Genomic DNA, 11,422 nt, shown 5'->3' with positions numbered 1-11,422 from the left:
CCCCTGCGCAGTAACGAGGCAAGGCGTCAGAGGCCTGATTATTTGCACTGACCCGGGTCTGTCTCCTCGGGGCGGCTGCTGCGGCACAGTTGCATTGGATCCCACTGACACGGTGAGAGGGAGAGGAAGGGGGAAGAAAACAGGCCCTGGCTCCAGTCAGTCGGCCCTCCTCGGCAGGTTGATGAATGTCCAGGACTTCACGATCTTTGCCACCCAAGCCAGTGGAGTCAGGCTACAATGAGTTACAGTCTCTAAGCTAGAAAACCCCTCCTCCCCTCCGCCGCCCTCCCCACACCCCCCAGCCAGCCCACGAGCCCCTTAGTCCCCCCAGAACCCGAGCTGGCCGGCCTCCCTTGCTCCACAAACACTGAAGGTCTATCCTTGACTGCTCCGCGCCGCACCCTGCCACCACCTCCCTCACCCTTTCAACTCGCAGGCCTGACTGGGCCGATTCTACCAGGCAACACACACTCACAAGCCCAACCACAAGCTGGCACAGGCCGCCTCAGCACGCTCCATTTCATAGCACTTCTAGCTGCTATTGGCAGGTTGTCGCAACGTCAGTGTATTCATAAATCTGACGTTAGAAGACACCTGACTGGGTTTGAAGGTGTAACGTTCATTACATTGATTTCCAGCACGGCAAACTACAAACGGAATATTTCAGATCTTGACTGCATGGTGAAGGGTGCGCAACTGTCAAACATCTGCAAAAATCAGGAAACAACTCACCAGCTGAGCTGCAATAAATAATAAATGTGCTAAATATTTTATTGTCTTTGTCTTTCCTCACTTTTTATATCATCATCTCCATTGACCATGTACCTTGTAAACGTAGAATCTAAAACAGAGGTGTAAATTGTCAGGAACCCAAATAAGGTTCATTTAGGATGGCCGTAAAACTGCACAGCAATGGCAAGAGGAAAACAACAGCATTGTTAAGACTGGCCCCCTGCTGCTACAGCTAATTGTGCACTAGTCATGGGCTATTCACTGTCTCAGTAAGCTGGAGGCACTAATATCGACTGTTTGAGAAACTCTTGCTCAAGTCTTCCTCTATTCATTTGCACTTTGAATAATTCAGAATACAGGGATGATAGTCATTGCTAGTTCTGCAGAAGCCTGAATATGATAATTCGCTTGTAGAGCTATGTTTTATGACAGTTATTCCCATATGTAAATACATAAAAGCTTGAATAATCATCTTGTCTCAATGTGCTGAAATGTTATGGTACTGATAAACTGAGATCAACCGAGAGAAATCAACGTTTGGAGGTATAATGACATTATACAGCGCTGAAGACAAATATGCCATGCAGTTAGAATTGCAATTATTCATTATTACAGCAAAGCACAGTCATTATGTTACCCTACAATTGAGACTGGCAACACTTCTGGTAATTTGATGACGCACAAATCTTGGTGCTTTTGGCAGCGGAGGAGCGAGTCTGAGTGCTTCACACCACTTTTCCATCTTTAGCCAGAAGTCCGGACTGACCTCTTCTATCAATTCAAGATTTTACCTCCGTTGACTCCTGGGTGCTATTGAATATTTGTTTTATGTAATAACACTAGCAATCCCACTGAGTAGTAATTAGATGTCATCATAATGTTTCTGCAAGCATTATATTCATTACTTCTACAATTACACCAGCATTGCACAGAAGTAACCTAAAGTATTCAAGGAAGCTCTGGGTCAACACAGGAGCAAACTAAAGTTTTGGAGAGAATTATTAGCCTTCAACTCAGATACTTTTAGTGATGTAGTGTATAAAATGGATGGTTGTATGTGATTTGTAAGAGTAGACATTTCCCTCTTCTCTTGATAATGTCTCAAATGAAAAAGATGAATGTTAACCTCTCTAGTTTTTAATGGATAAAGAAAATAATACAAAATTAAATCATTTCAGCAAACATGATCATTCCTGAGCACACTTGAATCGGATGACAGCTTGATTATTTTTCGGATTATGAATTTTATCACTCAGTCTTAGGACATAAAAAAGTAAATGTCCAGATATTTTCCAGTAGGGCAACAGAGCCCAACTAAAGCTGACTATAGAATATTTTTCCCATATTATCTTGCATAATATGGGGGTTCGGGTGCTTCAGTTAAACGCATTAGACACCAGATAAAAGTGTCAAAAGACTTGTAATCAGCTGACACGAGCCGCTGTCAAAGGATTCTTTGAGTGGCTTTTCAAAGGAAACACTGTCCGCACACGGTTCATCCGTCTGTTCCCTTTAAACCAGATCTAACTTCCGTCCAAACCCCCCCACCGGTGCAGGAGACATTCCTCACAGGACGGTTGAATGGCAGCCCTGTTGCAGGTCAGCCGAGGCGGCAGCAACAGGCGATTTACTAGGTCCCTGCTGTGCGGAGCTGTGACCTGGCCTCAGAGCCTCGCTCCCAGGTGACAAATAAAACACTAACCCTCACAGGAGTGGGACTTTAGACTCCACAATGCTAAATCAATACAATGCTTCTAATTGTAGTTCGGAGTGGCTAGCACGATCCTCTGCCAGCCATTCACAGGGTTACTGCTAATTGGGAAATAAATGTGTGGTAAAATAGTCTGGGATGAGGCAGTCAATGTGGAACCCTTTAAATGGCCACTTACAGCTTATTAGCTGCATTCTCACAGAGCATTGTTTGATCGGAAAGGGTTCTCAGTTTACTCTTTATGGTGTTGCATTAGCTTGTGTGAGTTCCTTAAAATGCATCGACTGTTCTGTTAAGCGCCACCAAGAGTCCGCATCAAAGAAGTCGTGCAATGTATATCAACGCAATGATCTATGTAACTATTTCTTGTCATGCATCAAAGCACAAGTCAAACAGTTCACCCAAAAGTATGTTTTTGTAATGATCTTGGACAGTTGTAGGTACTTGTTCGCAACCAAAGCCAGAAACCAGGCGGCCAGAATCCTTATCTGCGATGTCTTCGAGAGATATTTCATGGAGCTGCTCCATTGAAAACGGCTGAGAGCCTGACTTTATGGACTCACAGGCTGTTTGGCTGAGCGTGTACAACCAAATTAACTTTAATTCATGGTACTGCAAACACTTCTGAAGCAGGAAATATATCCATATGCCTGGGTGATCACCACCACTAGTCAACAAATTGCAATTACTCTCCTTACTCTAATTCAATAGCTTTTTGTGTACTTTTGTTGAGTATTTTTGAAGGTAGTAATTTTACTTACTTTAGTACTTTAGTATATTTTGACAGAACATTGTACTTTGCTACAAAAAAAAGCATGTTTACGTAACACTGAGTTTATTAACTTTAATATTAAATGCTCAAATGTATCCATGATAGTAGCTTAGTTAGCATTAGCCATCCATCCAGCTACAGTGTTATTGCTTTGCGTTTGCCAGCTTGTTGTCTAGCTCGTTCACTAACCTTGCTAGATAGTTGGATAGCTAATAGCAGAAGAAACATCATTGTAATAAAGTTATTGTGAATAATGGGAATTATTCATGATTGAGCATTTTCTGTTTTTTTCCATCACTGATCAAATAATTATGGAAGCATATCGCATTCCTCTTGAAAAAAAACATTTTCATCATATTTACGTCTTTCTCATAATTATGAGATCTGTTCTAATTATTACATTATCTCTTTCTTTTCTTGTTTTTCTGAGAAAGAATCACAAGGCTGACATTACTTGCTGACTTACAATTGTTTTTCCCAAGTTGTTTGTCACCCTGTAAAACATTTCAATACACTCATTCTTCACTTCAGCTATTTAGAATAACATATTTTAACAGCATTCGGTTAACTTATGCTATATATCAATACATATGGCATAGGTAGTCACCATAAACTTATCAGTGTTTTCAATCCAGAGCTATGCGTTAAATTATTTTGGGCACAACTGATTTATAACTACAAGCTCATATATTTTCAAAAGAAATTGTTTCCAGTCTGGCCCAAAAGGGATGTTGACCTAGAAATAGCAGTCCCATAGCCTATATGAAACAGTTCCATTACTACTATTTTGAAGGCAGTATGTCATGTTGAAATAATACCAAACTGTTGTGGCCTCAATTGCGAGTTTGTGACATCATACCGAAGGCTAAAATATTTTTGGGCCACCAAAATGACAGATGGTCTATAAAGGGACACTCAAGCACTGCTACACAGCATTGGTTCCAGCCTGGCCCAACATGGTTTCCTATCTCAAATCAGGAGCCAAAAATGCTCCTGTGAGCAAACCGATGGAGCTTTTCAAGCGTTAAGTGTTTTTTGGCCGGGCAAACTACTACTCTTTAGGGTCAAAAGGGATGTTTACCCTACAAGGAAATAGAATTGGCCATGACCCAAAACATATTTCATGCTGTTCTGGGAAGCTGATAACTTGGATTCTTATTCGCTCAGCAACACTTTGTCAAAGGTATATGCCATATTGTTGTATTTACAGTTTGTTCAAGTTTGTCACATCATATCCAGGGTAAAATCATTTTGGGCTCTGATATGACAGATTCCTGGTGTTATAAATCAGTTATAAATCAGTGTTATAAGTCAGTTGATGCATCAGTGGCTCAAGTAATTATAGAATTGTAGACTGAAAACACTGATTAGATTATAGTGACTGCCTAAAAAAGCTGACAAAATATTTTTCACATACTGAACTCTCTGTCCTTTTTGTATTGCATGAGAAAGATCATATGTGATTTTTTAGCTTGTAACTCTGTAACTTTTACCCTGAATACATTTTTACTTATGTAGATTCTTACACCCGTAATTGTACTTCTAAATTGCAGCAAAGTGACAGTACTTGTACTTAGTAGGATATTTTGGTTCTCTTTCCATCCCTGATGATCACCCACACCATGTCCACAAACTAAGTGTCCAATTCATCCACAATGAATTCCCAGAAAGTCTTGCATGAGTACTTTACAGATTAAAGTGTTTCCTGTCTTGTGTAAAACACTGAAAGAGACTTGTCAGTTCCATAAATCTTCTCCACACTTTTCAAGATTATATGAGCAACACAGTCTGTGTCCTATAATTGCCAGTTGAAATTACCTCCCACATTTAACAGGTTTACTGATTGTGGGACTAAGCCAACCAATTAAAAATGTATTTTAAAACACTAAAGATGCACGTGCATCAATATCAACCAGCCATGTTTCTAAATTACTGAAAATGGACTTCTTGGAGATGGTAGATTGTTGTTGGGTACAGATGGGAATTCTATTATAGGCTGGATTTCCTCATTCATAGAGTCACTTGAATAGAAAAAAAGGGTATGCACTGGGTTAACTCCATCATTACCCAGAGAAGATTGTTTTTGTTTTGCTTCGTTTTTTTCATTTGATAATCTACTGGGACACTGGAAAGTGCCATAGTTTTCAACAGTGATACTGGCTGTAAAACAGTCCCCAGCAAGCTGTCTCCTGGATCAAATGGGCAGGTTCTCAGCATGCTATCAGCACTGTTAACTCTGGCTGTAAACCAAGCCTCCCAGGAGGTCAGAGGTTGAAATGTTTGGGCTTCAGAGAGACGCCATAGGTTGAGCATGGCCAGGATTTAATATGGAGTCTGACACACAGTTACCGCCCATGAATTAGTGACCCGGGAACCCCAATCCACCGCAGCTTGAGATCCGCGCTAACTTAAGAAGACGCTACAGAGGAAGTCCAGATGTAGCTCATCCAGGCATGAAGCATTGGTTATTATGAGGCTAAATCACGCTCTGGAAATAATGATAAGGTCATGTGATTGTGAAATGTACAACCTTTCCTTTTTGCACAACAGGAAGAAATGCCAATGCTTTTTGTTTGGAACAACTGATGATACATTCACTCTAATGGGTAACAGCGTAGTCAGAGAGGTGAAGTTGGGTGACTGAATATTATATCACATCAATAATGTGAGCTGTGTGTTTGAATTCGCCTGTTCACACAAACTGGAGAGAGAATGCCTTGTCACTCAGTGAAGCCACCCAGTGAACTGTGTTGTGTTTAGCTTTATGTGAGTTAAAGTGAAATGCAATCTCTTTGGTTCCATGAATACTCAAGGATCAAAAGAGAAATAATGTTACATTTAGGGAAAAATCAACAAATAACTGTGCCAATAGTATCTATAAACTATTGACAGAATTGTTTCTGATAGCTACTACAGGGTCGAAACTAGTGTTTGGCTCTTGTGCAGTCTCTACAATGACAATAGACAGAAACAGCAGAACAAATACCAATGAAGCAGACATAAACAATATGCCTGAGTAGCTTTATGAATACCAAGAATGCCATCTGGGTCAGTGCAAATGATAGATAACAAGCTAATAATTCATTTTCCTAAAAATAGAACGCTCCATTAACTTAAACAGGAACTCCACCAGACAGACCAATGTTGAGAGGACAATTTCAATGAAAAGCAAAATAGTCACTCTGTCTGAGATGCTTAAACGATAAGCCATTGCATCAGCAGAAAGTGAAAGTGCGTTAAGGCTGCGGTGAAAGGAGAGCACTTCACTGTGCGCATCCTAATTGAAGGTCACTTCAAATGAATTATTTCCTTAAAGAAATTTCACTAACACCTAGATAAGAGACTTAAAGCGCCCTCGCTCTTGTTCTTCATTTGGCAAGCGGTTTTGGCAGGCACCTCAGTACACTGCACTTTCTAGTGTGGTCCAGATGATAAAGAGAGAGAGAGAGAGAGAGAGAGAGAGAGAGAGAGAGAAAGAGAGAGAGAGAGAGAGAGAGAGAGAGAGAGAGAGAGAGAGAGAGAGAGGTAAAGGGGAAGAGGGGAGGATAAGCAGTCTGTTATCAGGAACTGGGAGCAGCAGCCATTACCTGAGACATGCACCTGCTGGTTCAGTGTGTTCTCACTGAGGATGTACCGCCTACAACGGTACATCTGGATACACTTGGAATGTGAAGGCTAATTACCAAAGTATTAAAGTGTTATTGTGTGGCATCATAGAGATTTGTTCTCACTGCACACTGCGAAGGCCCGTAGGCTAATTTTAACACATTTGGAGGCCAACTAAACCAAGCATAAGACACCCTGCTACCTGTGCAATGAGACACTAACTATGGAGGGTTAAATCCATGCACTGTAACATGAGAATAATTGGCTTGTAATTACAAGGTAGAGCAAAATATCATTTTTATCTCATGGTCAACTTTATATAGAATGTAGTCAATCATTCTTAGATAAGATTTAGTATCAAATAATATTTCTGTAGGGACTGATTGCCCTCCCGTCTTAGTGTGCGACTGAGCCCTAGATGAGAGCTATTGTAGGGAGCGTTAATACAAACCAGATGTTAAACTTGTGTCCTCAAAATGAATGGGCCTATTGGGAAACCAAGGCAAGTCTCAGGGGACATTCCACTGGAGGCTAAGCTGATTGGTTCATATTGAAACAACATGGCCAAGATAAACTGAGATTTCAAGAAAGGGGGTCTCTGGATGCTGGAGTCTAAAATAAATCGTTAGGGCTAAAGGAGGAGCTTAGCTCATCCTCTAAGGAAAACAGTGAGTTTTGCAAGTGACTGACACACATGATGACTGTGGCGCCAGGCAACCTCAGTCTACAGCCCAGTTGTGGGCTGCATGGGAAGTGGAGAGCATCAGGGGCCATGCTTCCTTTGTGCTGATGTCACAAGGCTGCAGGGTATTACTTTTTCCAAATTGTTATATTTATTTTCCCCTCACGAGTTGACTGTTTTTGGCAAGAAGAAAATTGAACTCAAATGGTCTTGTAAAGACAAAGACTTTCTCTCTTGATCACAAATTCAAATACTCATTTATGCAATCTCGTGTCTCATGTAACGCTGAAGAATTTCAGCTGAGCTGATAATACTACTTATCTTGATCTATTTACTTTTTAACACAATGGAAGTTAGCTCATGAGGTTGAAAGAAATCAAAACAAAAATACAATGTAAAAATAACAATGAAAATCTATCATCTCCATTTTCCTTTTTCAGCAACTAAGACAGGATTATCACTTAATACAATTCTTTATCACAGTCCTGCCATATTGTCTGGTATCTTGGGTGACAACAACTGAACAGACAGAGGTGTGATCCAGCAGATTCGAAAGGATATTTTATTTAACTTTGCAAAATCAATGTGTTTGTAAACTCTCTTGTACCAGCCTATTGTTAACAGCAGTGAAGAGATATTCTCAACTCAGGAAGTGGCTCTGTGGCCACAGTGCATCGTCAAACTCTCCATAAGACTCACTCATGTTGCCCTCAATGCTCCTGACTGTGCTATCACAACAAGGCTCTCTGCTCCCGGGTGGAAGTCCAGTCATTAGGGCAAACCTACACACAGCCTCAAAACACTGGGAAAAGGCTCTCAAGGTCACAATAATGGAATTTTAATTAGCATTAGCCAGTCGTGGAGGTAATTGCTGGTGCCAGGTCCTCCGGTTCTCTGAGATGTCGGGCTTTACAAAGAAAGATCTAAAAAGAGAAGCACACTTCCACACAATAGCTGGAAAGCAGGAGTGCAGCGGTGCTTTCCTCTGTCAGTGGGCTGGCCGGTCTGTTTTGTAAGCACTTCCATCCTGTGAAAGCCCCTGGTGGACCTCCACCTGCTAGCTAGCTAGTCTGCTGCAGCTTCTCAGAGAGGGCGGCGCCTGTGAGCCAGCCTCTCCCCCTCATTTCACTGGCGCCAGCGCTCAATGGGCCCTGCACTTTGATTATTTGTGTTAACAGTTAATTTAGCACCACAGACACATGTGCCAAAGCTGGCTTCACTTCCTCATGCATCACCAACAAATGTGACTTTTATGAGTTCCTTTTCACAGGGCCACCCCCCTCTCCCCTCAGTTCTCGCCTCCCGACTCACTCTCTAACCCTCTACAGACTGACGCCCCCCCCGCCGCTCAACCCCCACCCCCACCCCCCACCCCACCACCCCTGCAGCCACCATCTCCTCTCCTCCTCTTACCTCTCCTCCTCCCCTATCTCATTTTCCGAACCTCCCGCCTCCACTTGCTCGTCGGTTGGGTCTTAATCTCTTCCACATCTTGCCTGAGAGAGTTATTTCTGGCTCCTCTGTTCCCGATGTTTGCATTATCAGGAATACATTTCATGTCAATTTATGGTTGGTTAATACCACAGAGACTCATTCTTAGGGAGATTTGTACTGCAGTTGAAAAGAATGCTTATCCCACCAAAAAGAAGTTCCTGTCAACATTTAGCAACAACTTTTTCCATTTGGTTCAGAGCTCACAAAAATAACTACTGAAGGGGAATTAGAGAAATAAGTGTTTCATAAGCTTGCTTAAAGTCATAATTACATGCTACAAAAAACGCAGACAAGTTTATTGAAATAAATGACTACTGGTTATAATGTATGTAGATCATCCAGACCCCTGACTGAGGATGACCACTGTTTCAGATATGAAGACAAAGCTGAGATTGTGAGCTGCACTTTATCAAAATTAGATGATGAGACATACAGATGTAATCTGCCTTAATGAAAACCCTCAATGCCGAGTGGAGCCATAGTCTCAAAGGTGGTGGGAGAGGAGTCTTGGAGGACTATGTCAGTGCCTAGTTAGCTACGACACTGATACTTACAGACTGGGAAAGAACAGTGCTGAGAGAGCACAAACTAGCCGCACACAGATGAGCTCATGCCAGGACTATGCAAGCAGAAGGCCACAGGAGCCATGGAAATATTTGGACATCTTTTTCGCTCCCCTGCTTGTCTGCAGTGTAACCCAGTGCATCATCTTTTATGGTTAAGAGGCACGTTTTCAAGTGGCCAGAGGCAGAACCTTTAAAGGTTGGTCTCGCATGTTTTTTATTGTGTGACTGCATTTCAACCACTCAGCATGAGCAGACTGTGACCGCTTCCCAAGGCCGCAGATTCTTCTCCATTAGTGCTCCAGCCGTGCCATGTTGTCTATCACTGCAGGAACACTGATTCATGCGCAATGTTCCAAAATGGCATGACCACTGTAAGCATGGCTGTTTTTCATCATACCAAAAAGGTCAATGTGAGTATCCTGAAGCACTGTTATGTGTGTTTACTGTGCTGTAATTGGTTATGAACACATGAGAAACTCTTACGTAATTCCTTTTGGTTTTACATGAGCACACAGAGTCTTGACCGTCTGGAAACTCTTTTGCGCACATGAGGGTACCATAAAATCTCTTATTTGGATTATATTTCATCTCTTTATTGCCATGTTTTGTGTACAAACCATTAAGAGCTGCCGGTTTGGGCTTTTAACTAGCAGGTGAATTCTACTGAAGACAACCAAATGGAGATATCACCATGTCACAAGTGCTTAGGAGTTTCTATTTAAAAAATAATGAATTGTATATCAAAACTAAAGAAAACAAAACCATCTTTATTCTCATTCCCTGCACATGCAAAGATAGGAGGATGACAAAGTGTGGCCTCGGGGGAGAGCAGAAGTCACGGGGGAATGCTCCCAGAGACACTCGGCTGACCAGGCTCCTGCACACAGCTCCGGGATTCCCTCCTCTTCCTTCCCAGTATTGTCCCACATCCTGCAGGGCCCGGCGCTCCTCTCTGCGGCCATCACTGCCACAATAGCGTCGTCGGGCACCGGGCACCAAGGGGTGACCACAGGGACACCAGCAGTCAGCTTGACAGGATGTGACACACTTCTCTCAACAATTAATGAGTACAAAGGAACGGCTGACACGACATGACAGCTTAGCATGACATTTCAGGCCTAATGGCTGGCTGACTGGCATCTTCGCACCCGACTCTTACACTTGTAGAGAAAAACAGCCATATGATGTTCAACACCAATGAGATTTGCTAAAATGTTTTATTCAGCAGGAGTTCATGCCCTTGAAGAATGACACTATGAGAGGACGATACATGCTGAATTGTGGACATAGACACATCACGGATGCTCAGGAGATTGATTGCAACTTCAATGAAGTCCTTTGAGTTATGAATTCAGTCCAGAGGCAAATGTCTTCCTTCATAACATAACATAGGAAACTTCATAACATAGGAAAATAGAATTACCATAGCGCCATGTATTACTGCTGATAATATCAAGACAAAGATACTCATATGTTTTCATATTTGTCAAGACTGACAGCAAAATTTAAAGTCTGAGCAACCACCGAGATAAAATAATCAACACAAAGTAGTATTGATATCCACTTCCCCCGGTGACTGAATTGGCCTCAGTAAACGAGCAAAGGAGCTGAATTTTTGCCCCTTCTGGCGTTTGCTGACTGTGAACAGCAGCTTTCTCAATATTAATAATAATATTACTGATGGCACCACTGAAAGAGAGGGATTAGTGCTTATAGCCTACTGCTGGATGAGAGTCACCGCTTGGCTGGTATACATGTGGGATTTGACTTGACTTTCTTTAAACACAGCAAATGGGAAGCCAAAAATCTTTTTCATTTAAGAGCAATTAAGTGGATCCCAGAATCACTGGCTCCAGCAC

The sequence above is a fragment of the Centroberyx affinis genome, unplaced genomic scaffold (assembly GCF_046629955.1).
Source record: "Centroberyx affinis isolate AG114_WGS23_722 - 3 ecotype Tasmania unplaced genomic scaffold, CSIRO-AGI_Caff_v1 ptg001103l_1, whole genome shotgun sequence".
Lineage (NCBI taxonomy): Eukaryota > Metazoa > Chordata > Actinopteri > Beryciformes > Berycidae > Centroberyx > Centroberyx affinis.
The sequence above is the reverse complement of the archived record's forward strand: the minus strand, read 5'-3'. Positions refer to the sequence as shown.